Source organism: Pyrgilauda ruficollis, unplaced genomic scaffold, assembly GCF_017590135.1.
Source record: "Pyrgilauda ruficollis isolate IOZ18807 unplaced genomic scaffold, ASM1759013v1 scaffold7, whole genome shotgun sequence".
Classification (NCBI taxonomy): Eukaryota; Metazoa; Chordata; class Aves; order Passeriformes; family Passeridae; genus Pyrgilauda; species Pyrgilauda ruficollis.
This window is the reverse complement of record NW_024528821.1, coordinates 8,575,096-8,589,009: the sequence shown is the minus strand read 5'-3', so window position 1 is coordinate 8,589,009 and position 13,914 is coordinate 8,575,096. Positions and strand designations below refer to the sequence as shown.

General features: G+C 43.4%; 1 protein-coding gene across 1 annotated transcript in view; it reads right to left on the bottom strand.

Moving 5' to 3' along the window:
* SH2D1A (SH2 domain containing 1A) overlaps positions 1-3,914 on the bottom strand; it is a 30,897-nt gene extending 26,983 nt beyond the window's left edge. Inside the window, exon 1 of the mRNA XM_041485232.1 lies at positions 3,743-3,914. The gene's annotated coding sequence lies outside the window, so the exon portion shown is untranslated. The remainder of the gene's footprint in view (positions 1-3,742) is intronic.
* Between the last annotated feature and the right edge of the window lie 10,000 nt (positions 3,915-13,914).

Below are 13,914 nucleotides of genomic sequence, written 5' to 3'. Positions count from 1 at the left end.
ATTTCCTCTGTTTTTTCAAAAATTTCAGCAAAGTAAACTTAACTTCTATATTCTATGATAACATGTACATGCTTTAACTGAAAAACTACTGAGTGAAATAAATAGTGAGTGAAAAAAAAAAGGAAAAACTAATAAATGGCAAGAAATGAGTGAATTCTAGATAGCATGCTGCATTTCATAGAAAGAAGGGATAGTCACTGGAAAAAACCAAAATATGCTTTTTCCTTTACTAAGCCATGTCTTGACTACATGCCAGTGGAAATGTTTCTCTTAACTCCCAGATATTTGAGGTCAGATAATTTCATGGAGTGTCACATTTTTAACCCATTCCTGTCTTATCAGTTTTACCCCCTGGAATAAACCACATCTTTCATTCATAAGGATATATAAATGGCCCCCCAACTAGTAACAATATAACCACAGGTTTGAAACCCCCTCCAATTCAGCATCTGGAACACACTCTTCTGCCTCAATTTTCAAGAAGAACCAAGACTTTTTAACAACTCCCCATTTTCCTAATTAGTCACAAAAATTTAAAAGTTTTTGCAGATATGGTTATGTGCTTTCTTTGCATGTGTTAAAATGTCATACTTCACTTCCAATGGCAAATCTAGGTAGGGACAAAGTATTTATAGCAACACCATTAAAAAAAATCATAATCCATTTGTTCTACACAGTTGGTGCTCTATTAATGCAGTATATTTGCTGCTGCCTTGATTACCTTGATTAGGGGAAATCTAATAACATGAAACTAGATCACTAATTTTTTGCCTCCTACTTCTCAGTTTCCTTCAAGGGGTAAAGAGCTGTTTTACTGAAACCTTTTTAAATTATATTCGTTGAAAATTATACAGTAAAACTCGTCCAGCAGATTATTTCTTCATAGAGAAAGTGAGAAAGTGTGAAATTACCTAAGCCTAGAGCAGCATTGGGAACAATGCAATGAGTCTTTAGCACTGCAATCCCTCTCACCTGCTAGTAGAGATCACCATTTCTCCAGAAAATAGCCCCCACTAGTCTATAATGTGCATCTATCTTTTTATCACCCACAGGCAAGACTTGCTTCCTTCCCTTCGGCGCATTTTCCCTGGTAGTGCAAACTGCTTTTCCTCTGTCCCTCTTCCCCACACTGAGCATTACCTCCCACACCTTCACTGTGCTCTCCTCAGCTTCAAAGGAACAGAAACCTCCCAACAGCTGTAAGAACTAAAGTCAGTCCTCCAATAACAGCTCCTGGTCCATCTGAACTGGTGGCAAAACTGCATTTTTCCACTGTGTTCATCTTCCCTGGTGCTGCCCCCATGACAGGCCACATGTCCCACTGTGAGACAGGCAGTCAGGCTGAGCAGAGGCAGGAGAGGGTGAGCAGCACTCAGGAACCATTGTTTTCTCTAGTTCTCCCTATTTAAAAAAAAAAATTTTATTGTTCCTCTCCAAGCTCTGTCTAAGCACTACCAGCAGTGAAAGGCTGACTACATGGGAGAGGGTTTAATTTTGCAAGAGAACAAGTAGAACAGCGATATCTCTCATGAATTAAGACATTCAACAAAACCAGTGCTGGGCACATGTCCCTTACCTTCCTGAGTATGTTTTGTGCAGTTAGACAAAACAGAGCTCAAAATTGCATCCAGGGCAATGGAAAAAGATTGCTGTATCACCACAGACTGCAAAAGGAGAGCATTTTAGGTAAAAATATTCTTACAAATTGTGTTTGGAAAACAGTTTCAGATCCTTCTATGTAAGATGCAAGACATAGTCTCATATATACAGTTCTTTTATCTCACATCCAGGCTTCAGTCATCACACAGCACTTGTTTCCAGCATGTATTCATATGTGTGAGCCTGTGGCAGTTTCCAACAGGTACTTCAGAGCCACAGCTCAGCCTGATTTTATAGCCTGATCTGCAGTGATCACCCTGCAAACCATGTCACTTTATATGAAGGCCGAGAAATTATTTTCACTATCAAACAACTTTATAACCTTTAAAACATTATTTTGTTCAATTTCTTCCTCTTCGCTTCAAACAGGTTTTTTGGTCCTATTTTTGTGCAGGTCTTTTCTAAAGATGATGAAGCACAGTGCTGCAGCTCAAATACACAAGACTCATCTGCCCTGGCTGCTGAGAGGTGCTAATCTACAACATCCTCTTGATTGCCTGGCAGGGTATGCAACAGGAAAGCACCTCAGGTTCCAGATCAACCACCAAAAAATAAATAGTGGCCCAAGTATTATCCAAAAATTGGTAAGGTCAACAATCCCACCCTAAATGTGTCTTTCTTTTCTTGAAGCAGCAGTTTAGGACATAATTTGCTGACTGTCATAACCATAATGTTATTTAAATTTAATTCCTTCTGAATGTAATTTACCACCAAAGTTTATTGAGCTTATTTTAACACCATAGTGGGAGATTAAAAATTAAACTATCATTTCAACTATTTTTATAAAGGTTACATTAGTACTTTTCATTTCTTTATTGCCTTACTGAATGTCAGGGTGCAGAGCACTCAGTGAAGCCTGACAGTGGCTAAGGGACATAAAGGTCATGCTGTGTGCATTTGCTTCAAAAGTTCAACCTTTGCTTTGCCTAGAAAACCTCTCACAAAATTACTGCCTACAACAAAAATAAATAAAACAGGAGATCTTCCACACCAAGAGCACCAGAAGAAGCTCTGACCTGGGGAAACCCACCCATTCTCAGAACTATCTCTGGTTTTGTTTCAGTGATGTTTTAGATTCAGACACAGAGTTCAGCTCTGCCTACATGGAGTGATATGATCACACCCTCCCACTGCAGCTGGAACATGAGGGCTTTGACAGAGCCCTGGGATTCTTCTGATATTAATATCATGCAAATTAATTATTAACAATAACAAAACACATGAAGTGTGATTACATATTAGGTGATAACAGAAATTAATTCACATTGAAGAATGTGTCTGCTCTGGTCCTGCCCCAAGCACCCACACATGTCTCTTCATTGTCATTAGTGCACCTTAATATAATAATTTAGAAATTAATTTTAAATGTGCATCATCAGTTGAAAACATTTTTTGTCCACTTCAGAGGAACAAATATTTCATAGTAGGGTTTAAATTGAATTGAGACATGAAGTATTTGGTTAACAGGGCACTTAAACTTTATTAGAGGTTAGTGCATCACTTTTACTGCTGTTGCAGTGTTAATCTCAGGGCTCTTTTCAGGAGCTGCTCTGAAGTCGTTACTATCTGAAGACACTTAAAAATTCAGGATGTGAGCAGATGGAGAGCATTTCTGACAGGACAAGGAAGGAAATGTTATGGGGTCCAAGCCTAGAGGGCAGAGGGGCCACTGCCACCATCCAGCCACTCTTGGCACAGGGCACTGAGAGCCCTGGGGCAGCACCACAGAGCCCAGCAACAAACCCAGAGCTGCCCAGGACGTGGCTTTAAAATAAAAAAGGTGTTTGTGAAAGTGTTCATGCTGTGGAAGGTGAACAGTTTTGAGACTCTGGGGCTCCTGCTTGGATGAGCTTTTTGTCACTTCTCCTGCGCAATCACCACAGGTGTGACACCGAGGAGAAGGCAGAAACGAAGGAAATTCCACACAACTGGCTGAGAAAAATGTCCAGCAAGATGTAAAAACCCACCCAGGGCCAGGCAGCGCTTTGGCTGTTCAGCCTTCCTGTGCACTGGGGCTGCCAGTCCCTCTGCACCGCGTGCCCTGAGCGGTCCCACACCTCGCTCTGTACGTCGTGTGGCTTACGTTAGTTTATTTTTGATTGTTTCCATGAGGTTTGACACAAACACAAAGGTGACCAACTGTAAACGTGATGTGTTGCACGGCCCTGTGAAAAGCGAGGAACCGCAGCCTTTAGCAGGTTCTGCACGAGGCAGCCCAGGAGTCTCGTGCACCCCACCGTGCTCCAGCTGAGCCAAACTGGGCTGCTCTTCACGTCTGAGCGGTTTTCTCCTGTGGGGACAGAGTGTAATGTTCAGCATTTCTCATTATGCCTTTTTTGGCTGTTGTCTCCTTCATCTGGTTTATCTGTTTTTCTTCCCTGTACTTCTACATAAGCTTTCCAGGGCCCTGGACACCTCTGTACATTACCAGGGACAATGCCTGCAACTCTTGGATGTGCTTAAACTTGAGAAATTTATTCTCAATTTGAGATCCCATTTCAATCAAGACAATTTTTAGACCAAGAAGTCTTTCTTTTTGAATTTGCAATATATAAAAGTCCTGTCAATGAACCACTTGGGCCTAGTAGAAATGCACAAGCCAAAAAGCCACAGCTATGAGGGTACTTTTTCTCCTGTGCTATTTGTTCTTCATTACAACAATGCAAAACACTGGAAATAAAAATGAAGAAGACAAATTAGAGTCTGGTTGGCAAGGGAGATATAAGCTAATACCAGTCACTGTTATACTTCTGTGTGCTGCTTAATGAATCAATGCTGGCAGGAAAAAAGATTGCTGGTCCCTGAGGCACTTAATAACAGTGTGTAACATAACATGCATTTCCCTTCAGGTGTCACTCGAAAAAGTTGGTATGGACAATTTCTGTTTCTAAAGTAATGAGAGCAGAGGGTGATGCTGTCAAGATGAGGAATTTTGGCAGCATTGTGTGAAGCTGCACACAGGCAGGCAGTTTGTCAGGCACCTGAGCAGGACTTGGGGGCAGGAGGGTCACCCCAAGGCTGAGGGCAGGCGTGTCCTCCCCACCCTGGGTGCCACCAGAGACCTGGCACTGCCACCAGCTCCAGGCATGCCAGACAGGTTTAGAAATGAGCATGGGAGCTGCTCATGTGAGAGGTACTGAAAGCCTGAGAGCATCAACTGCTCCCCTCAGAGCCCACAGAGCTGGAAACAAAGAGAACAAAGGTGAATAAAATACAGTGCATGGAACAGCCTCCTGTCAGCAGAGATGTTGCGGGCGTTGCAATGCACAACTCACAGCTATTAGCATTAACCTGAAAAAACACTTGATATTTGGAATATGTGAGATGTGATATTTGGCTTCATCACATCTCACATATTCCCCCCACCTTGGGCTGTAGGACTTTCCTTTGGCCTCCACCTCACAGCCTCTGTACAAGTTTACCTGTGGAAGGAGCCACCATTCCTTCTCATCTGTGGCTGCCTCATGTAGGTCCAGGTCTGCTCTCCAAAGCATCTTCATTGGTATGAACAGTGTGTAACTATCAGTGAAAAACTTTAGGATTCATTTTAGTGAAGCATGTAAGGCTTGAACTGTATTATCTCATCTGGCAATTAATACTATTAAGAGATCCTGTGCAGTGTAACAACAGCTATAAAATTGCTTCAGCTACATGGGATGCAGAGAGAAGAAATTACACTGTATGATCATTATTATTATTATTTTTGAGTTTTTTGACATTTGCTTCTGCTAAATTTTGTAACATCCTTCATGAACTTATTTCTTTTCAAAATGATTTATTGGCAGAAAAAATGGTATTAAAACTCTAAAAGGGACGTCACGTCATTTCAGAATGAGTCAAGGTCAGCTAGTTCCTTTTTTAGGTACAAAATCCTACACTGCTCCCTGCCAGCTGCGGAGAAGATGCCTGCATTCTTCTGTCTGCCACATTCCATGTCTGGGCAATGAGGGAAAACAAACAAGAGACAATGAGAGGGTGCAGCATGGTAATACCAGCTGACCTGGTGTTGCAGGGGATGAGGTTTAAAGACTAATTTCATAGGAGCTGCAGCAGGAGAATCTTAGTCATATTGGGATGGCAAAGGAGCATTGCCCTGACACAAATCTCCAGTGCTCTTTCAAATATCCACGGTGACAGCAACTGCAGCCACTGGTTTGTGTCCTTTGACTATAAGCCAGCTTATACAATTAATAACGCATCCCTGCCCAATCAACAGAACGATCCGTCCTTGCCCCTAGGTACTAATCATGTGTCAAGACAATTAATTGCAGAGATGTACTATGTGGGGAAGGTTGCCCTTAATGTAAAATGTGGCAATTCTTCTGAAGGGCCCAAGGCAACGATCGTCTCAATATCCCTCCTTACAGTAACGCTGCCCTTTCTGAATGAGAGAGGAGAACTTAGTCAACATGAGACCTAGAAACAAACCTCCCTCTGGGGCCAAGCCCACGAGATCCGGAGTGCTCTGCCACCTCCTGCTGAGCAGGATCACGCTCATCAGCAAAGGTTACAATTTTCCACTTACATTGGATCAAAAGTCCCTGAATGGCTAAATTTAGATGCTGATCACTGCAAAGGATTTTTAAGAAGTTGGGTTTTTTTCTCCCACCAACTTTCCTAGTTCACAAGAAGCATTTCCCTCAGAGAAGCCTGGTCTGGCACCAGGGAAGGCTTGCCACTGATTTTCACAGAAATATGATCAGATCTCCCAGTATTCACCATCTTACTGGGTGTGTAATTGGGTGCAGATGAGGAGAGTCAGCTGGGAGCCTGAGGACACAGGTTTGGGCATGGAAATGAGTCAACATGTCAAGGTATTCTTTGTTTCACTTCTTTCTCCAAGGGAAATGGGAAAATCAAACATGCCTGCACAAGGAGGACCAAGTCCCCTCCAGTGACTTCCTCCTTGGTTCAGCCTCTTGACATATGCTCTGGCACTGCTCCACACTGTCACCTGTCCAGGGACAGCCTTCTCAGGAGAGGGGGACAGCTCATATGATGATGATTAGACAAGGAGCAACCAGAATCTCTTTGCCCCATCTGCAACCTGGTTGTTGTCAGGGTCCTTCCTTCTGGGTGGGAAGCAGTCCTTCAGCAAGAACCATGGCACAGCCTTGGTGACTGGGAGTCACGATTCCCCCCTGCCTCACCTTGCCTTTTGATTTTTCACTTTGACTCATTGCTGTCATCAATAATAAGAGGTGCTGGGGCACATTTTACAAATGCGTGTGCTTAATCATCTTGATATCTGAGAGGAGCTGTGTAGATAAGAAGAGCTTTTATCTCCTTTTCACAGTGGAAATGTGAACCCTCCAAGGCTGCACAGGATGACTGCAGCCACACAAGGTTCCAGCAGCAGGGTGCACCCCCTTGTGCAAAGAAAAGAGGAGAAAAACCCTTCCAGTCCTCACCGGGTGTGTTTAACCTCATGCACTGCTTCGGGACCTGGTGAGTGCCACCAACTCTGTTATTATAGACTCAGGGTAACCTTCCACCACTTTGATGTAGCTCTCCTTGGCTCATCCTTAGCAGGAAAGGACACAGCCAGCCTTCCTGGCTACTTTGGTACCACTGCCATTGCAAGTCCACCCTGCCTGGAACGTGTGGCTCTCCTCATCCCACTGCGAAAGGACACCCGTCCCCTCATCACCGGTTTCTTTCGTGTACAACAAATTGTACTTGTAACAGGAGAGCCCAGGCAGAATTCCCCTGAGAGTCTGAAATGACGTTTCTCAGGATTTGACAATAAAACACCACTTGTGCTCTGCCTCTCATCTGTTCACCCTTTCAGTTAAGCTTTCACCCTGTGCATTAGAGAAATGAGTCATCTTCACCATCTCTCATGCATTTGCATTCACAGTGCCTTGCCTAAATCTTCAGTTTTTCACTATCACCTGAAATATATACCCTTTAATATCTAATATTACTTTATGGGGAAAAACCACTAAAAATAAATTACAGTTCTAACGAGAAGTTTCCGAAGACTCTAATCCTAAAATGCACTCCTATAATAGCACAAGGGAATCTCCATGCTCAGTATTAAAAGGATTATTTTTCAGTGCATCCCCAGTTTCCCAGATATACACAGCTCTTCATTTTCACCTAAAAATTACTCCATAGATTAACAGAGAGACAAAACTCAATCAAGCATGTCTGTCATTGCAATTATGGCCTAGCTGTAAAGCAATTTTACAGAATGGGAGAGGACCATGATATACCTACCACAGCTTAAAAGCCTTCTTCATTGCACCAGATTTACATAACTTTACTCAGTGTTGTAGATTAAAGGTTCAGAAAAAATTCATATTTGCCTATAGGGATGGGAAATGAGCAAAGCAGTGACACTGGAGGTACTTTATCTTTTGAATTGGGTTTTGCACCTGCAGAATTCCCCTCTTGCTTTTTGGCAACACCTTGTGGCTTGCATGGACCCAATAACTGTAAGGGACTATTTGTATATTTGAATTTTCTATCTAATAAAAATAATAGTAAGTTGTGAAGATTGAATTAGAGACCTCTGTGTATTTTGGTTTTGATTCAGGCTGTGGAGTTTGGTGGGGGAATTGTACCCCTTAACTCTACACCAAGAAAATACACCAAGATCCTTGTGGTCTCTGCTTGAAGATCTTCCAGAGTTACTACAGCACACCTTCAAAAAACCACCCACAATGGCAATTTTAGAGCCATGTCTATCAATTCACATTGCCATGTACAGCCATTTGCAAATTCTGACATGACCTCAAATCCTAAACCTGACTTGAAATTTGTTCAAGCAGTTTCTGACAGTTTAAGTAGGAATTGTGGACTTTTGAAATGAAAGCTGAAATCCTCACTCTTGTGAAAACACTACGTGATATGAGAGTTGACATGTCAACCACCCTTGCTCTGGAATGAGCATTCATGCTTGTTTTACTGGGAAATAAGCAGGTCTTCAAAAGCTCCTGCTGAGCCCCTGCACCTGCAGGAAACAAAACTCTCCAGCAGCCACAAGAACCTGCCCCAGTTCTGCAGAGCTGCTGGGTTCAGGTTGCTGTGGCCCAGGCAGAGCATGGTTGGGTGATGCTGCACCATGCTCCTGAAAGAAACAGGCACAAATCATAAAGTCATAGAATCATTTAGGTTGGAAAGGACCAAAAGAGCATTGGGTCCAAGCATTAACCCACACTGCCAAGTCCACCACCAAACCACATCCCTAAGTCACGACAGAAGTTTCCCCACACTGGGAAATTGAGTATGCTTTGAAAACTCAAAATAGCCAGCCCTGACTTGGTCAAATCAATGCAACCAAAGGTAGTGTGGAGACTTCCAAAAAGCTGATCACATTTTCTAAGGAATGGCTAAATCATGCCATTTTCTGAGAGAAAACCACAATGATTCTTGGCAGTATGCAACTTGTTCCCATAGGGGCAAGGGAAGACCCAGGACCAGGGCTGGCTCTCCAGAACAGCTGGTCAAGGGTACTGATTTTTGTTCCTTGTTATGAAAACTCTCTTTGGCCTTCTTCAACAGAAGATAGAAATTTGATGCCATTTCACTTTGTCTTTTTCCCTAGATCCTGATTCTTCAAGGCTAAAGCTGAGCTCCTGGAATGACTCTGGAGCTGAAACATATACCTAAGCCCTTGGCTGAATCAGTCCCTCTTGAAGTATAAGGAGGAAGATATTCAGGCTTTCTAATCCAGCAGCACAGCAGGGAAACTGCTTGTCTCTGCGTGATTGTGTAATTGCTTTTCAAAGAGAAGCAAGTTTCTCTATCCACATTGCACTAACAAATCTCAGAAGTCACTTTGGTCTTCCAGCCTAACTTTCAACATTATTTGTTACACATAAAACGAAAGACACTTCTATTTCCATAGCTGACAAGCTTTGCCTCAGGGCATGCATTTATTTTCCATGCTGTTGATCTCTTCCTCCCTGTATCAGGCTAATTCATCAGATTAATAAAGGACGATTTAGCTTCCTGCAGGGTGTTATTGATCTCTCGGGGAACGTGGCAGTTGTTTGCTATGCCACCTTTCCCCTGAGCAAAGGGGATGATTTTTAAATATTTCTAATGCTTGAAGGCTGCAGCTGGCTCTCACCAAGCAGCTACAGAGGAGCAAAAGGCAGCAGCAAAGGGGAAATATAAAATTTATCACCTGAATCCCTCTTTCCCTGCCTCTACACTCATCAGTGTGTCCAGAGCACACAAGGCCTCAGCAAGGAGGTGGGAATGAGCACCTGGCTCCAACAGAGGCTCCAGGAAGAAAAGTCACATCCGTGTTGAGCTGGCACATATTTCATCCACCCACACCAGGCATTATTTCAAACATGCAGTGCAGTTCATAGATCATCAGGTCAGAAAGGCCCCTTGTACCATCCCTGTCTCAGAGCCTGCTAGGTTCTGTTTCAGAAATCTTCATGTGCCATCCAACACAGAAACAAGAGTGTCTCCTTGCCAGTGCTGAAATTCCTCTCTCTATCCCACCATAATCATTCCTTTACTTTCAAGATACAGTGCTGGACAAGGAGCTTTAATTCTCCATAATCTCTCAGTTGTTCTCTGGCTCCCTGCTTGTCTGGGCAGCAGCTCCTGTCCTGCAAACACAGCCTGGCTCCTGACTTCCAGGATGCAGGGCTTGATGCTTGACCTTATTAAAAAACAAACAAGCAAACAAACAAACAAACAAACACTCTTTATTTGTGCCAAGCTAGAAAGCCCAAATGTTCGGCCTCTGTGACTTACTACCTCATTCTTCACCTTTCTTCTCATTTTATGTCATCTGTGACTGTTTCATTTTCTCCCCAAAACCACAGATAGAAGTGTTAAACTGTGACAGAGCAACTGAGCCCCACCAGAGCTCGGCAGACACAAGCTCCCTTGCCCCCCTGTTTGCAGCTCTGTTGTGAGGCTTGTCAATCCCTTGCCTTGAAATACACTCAGTATGTACTACATTAATTTTATATAATTCTAATTCCTTAATCAACAGTTTTGAAGAATCAAATATCTCTGTAAATTACAACAACATTATTACCTTTAGCAGTCTAATTTGCAATCTCATTAGAAAGATATGAAGTTCTTTTCTGTAACCCTACAGTGAATGGAATAACTTGGAGTAGGTCCCCATCCTTCATTAGTCACACCCTCCCCGGTGCTGTTCCATACATGTCCAGGTCTGGTGTTAAGCTGGGCTGTCCTCAGCTGGTTTCCAAGCTTGTTCTCACTGCTGCCCATCTGTGATGGCCCAAGCACCACGGACAATCACTACAACCATCCTGAGAGCTGTGTGGCCAGTATCAGTGACCAGGGGGGCCCGTGCTGTGCTGCTCACTCAGGGTCACTGTGGGACACTCCATCCTGCAGCGTGGCCACAGCTCAAACTGCTTTCCCCCAAACATGACACATTTATTGAACGTTTCTGCAAAGATAAGTGCCTTTTCTGCATTATCAGTGGCTTTTCTGCATTAGCAAAAGATCTTTTTTGCAGGGCTCAGCTGGTACCTGATGAAATAAATGCCTTTTCTTCCCAGTATATTCTGGAAATTATTGAGCTCTTCTTGTATCATTTTCCTTCTCATATAAAAGGGAGCCCCATTTTCTCAAATATAGACAGGTTTGGAACCAGAATTAGGCAGGGAAATGTTTGAAAAGGGGTCAGGGACTGGTTTTCCCCATTGCCAGTGGCTCTGTGGCATTAAACCAGATGATTGAAGACTGGCCCCACCCCATGACTCTGCGGTGTCTGGCCATGCTCCCATCCCCATTCAGGCACATTTCTCACCATTATCCCTTAGCCCCACATTTTCCAGTCCCGCTTAGCAAGGCTGTGTTTATTTATCTGATTTTTGGCATGACAGATAAAACAAAGCTATCCCAAATTTCAGTCCATAAATCCCAGTAAATAGATTGGATGAACCTAGATTAAAAAGGAAAATAACTGCAGAGAACTTATTTCGGAAACAAAATGAAAGGCCTTAAAACTGATTTGCTGATATGTCATTTGCTTGATGTCATCATTCTATAAGTGGGTTATGATTGTTCTCATGAATGCAAAATGATATGCAAATATATCCATCACGTCCTGCTGCTTCCCATTTTATCTGCCTCTTTCTTTCGTAGTGTTTTCTTTCCCTTCCCCCAGAGTCTCCCAGAAGCATTTGTCCCATTTGCATTTGTCCCAGCAGCATTTGAGAAGCATTTGTCCCACTTGCAAGGCCAGGAACAAAGGAAGTGGGAAAGGCAAAGAAAACCACACTGCACCTCTTCTGACACACACGTGTTTTGTGATGGTTCGTGTCCCTGTCACATCGTGTGCAGTTTCACTTCTGCCCTTGAAAAACACCTGAAAGACCTTTGCCAGTATACATGGCGATGTACCTTTCTTGACAATTTTTCTCTGCTTTTAGGAATCACAGAGAGTTTATAGTCAGCCATCCTCTCTCCAAGAGTGACAACTTCACAGTCCCAGGTGGTTTTGAGCAAGCAGTGCTGGCAGAAAATCTTCCTAAAAACAAAGAGCAATTTGCAGCACAAAAACAATCAGTGCTCTCCCACAGAAAGGGAAATTTGGGTGGGGTTTTTCTCTCTTGCTCTCCACAGTGCTAATCTTTAGGATCCCCAGAACAAGACTGCGCTCAGGGTGGATCCCAGCTCAGAAGTGATGGAGTTTGTGCCTAGAGGTGGATATGGCAAATCTGCACCTGGAGTGCTGGTGGGGGCTCGGAGCTGTCTCCTGCTCTCTCCTGCTCTGCCCACCCGGAGGGTTCCACGGCCAGGGCTGGCCATGCCCCGCGGCTGGCTGGGGCTGGGGCTGCCTGCAGTCCTGTGCTGGCTGCTCCCGGTGAAACAGCTCAGATCCATTCCTGCCCGCCAGCCTGGCTGCCCCGAGCCCTGCTCCTGCCTCGGGCTGGAATTCCAGCTGCTGCGAGACAGCATCAGTTGCAGCTTGAGAACGGCAGATCAGCCGTACACTTACTGCCATTAAAGGCTTTCAATTGGTTTAGAATTGGAAAAGAAAAAAAAATCTACCACGAAAGACCCAGAGAGAGCTGTAAACAGCTGAATGCAAGTTACAGGTGAAGCTGAACTCATCACGATGTCGCTTTAGGACTCTGCAGTGCATACCCACAACACTGTCCCTTAGCAAGGGACACAGGCTGACTCTGCATGGTGACCAGATTTTAAAGCACTGGCAAATTGAGAAACGTGGGCTTGAAATACTGGATGTCTCTTGAATAACTTTAGGTCAGCTTTTATAATGTAGAATCAAAGGATTTAAAGCTTTAAAACAAAATGAAACTGCAGAAACTTTGAATATTCACCCAGATCTAAGATCTGTGTTGTTAGTAATTATTAATATGTGAGTAACCTGCTACGTGACAGCAAAGTGAATATATACTATATACATTTTTTAATATGTATGTGTATATATAGATCTATATTAGGTCTGTGAGCTACAATATCATTTTGTAAAGGAGTGACCCAATCCTCTGCAGTTCCTAAATTTCACTCTACACTGAGAATATTTACCTTTCAAACCCACCAAGCAGTCATTGGGTAAAAAAATCTATTAATAATTTTCTCACAAAAGTTAGAACCCAGACTGCCATTCTTCCAGGATGGCCTGAGCCCACCAGCTCCAAAAAGGGGAGGTGAGACACAAAGCCATCCTGGGCAGGAATGAATAATCCACTCTGGGCATCTCCCACCTGGTACAAACAGTGGCTCATCATGAGTGATGGACCAGCCCCCTTCCTCAGTCTGTCAAAGGAGGGCTGGATATTTCCCTGTGTTTTCCCCAGTCTGCCTGGGAGATCAAAGCTTTTTGACTCTTCTGTACTTTGTGAACCCTTAAATATCTTGTTATGAACCAGTTTAACACAGAAAACCAAAGGAAGCTAAGCCTGAATAAAATTGATTGGACTCAGAAATGTTCAAAATATACCCCAAAATGTGATTAAAACTAAATGAGGTTAGATGTGGGTGTTAAAAAATGTATATACTTTACTTAATGGCAAAAGAGGGAAAGAGGGAAAGCAAGCGGTGGTCTCCACCCCGAAGGTGCTAAGTTTGATCCCTCTGTGAAGGTGTTCTTTTCTCCCCAGACCTGAGTTTCCTTTCTTCTCTCCATCAGCCAGCAGTTCAGGGCCTCAGTCAGAAGGCCTCTTCAGGGTGTGGTGGTCTTCTCTGCAGCCTTTGTAATACAGTTTTGCCATAATAGGCATGAAGATGCCTACATGAAGATTTTAAAGACATAAATTATAACTTTCAGTCTCT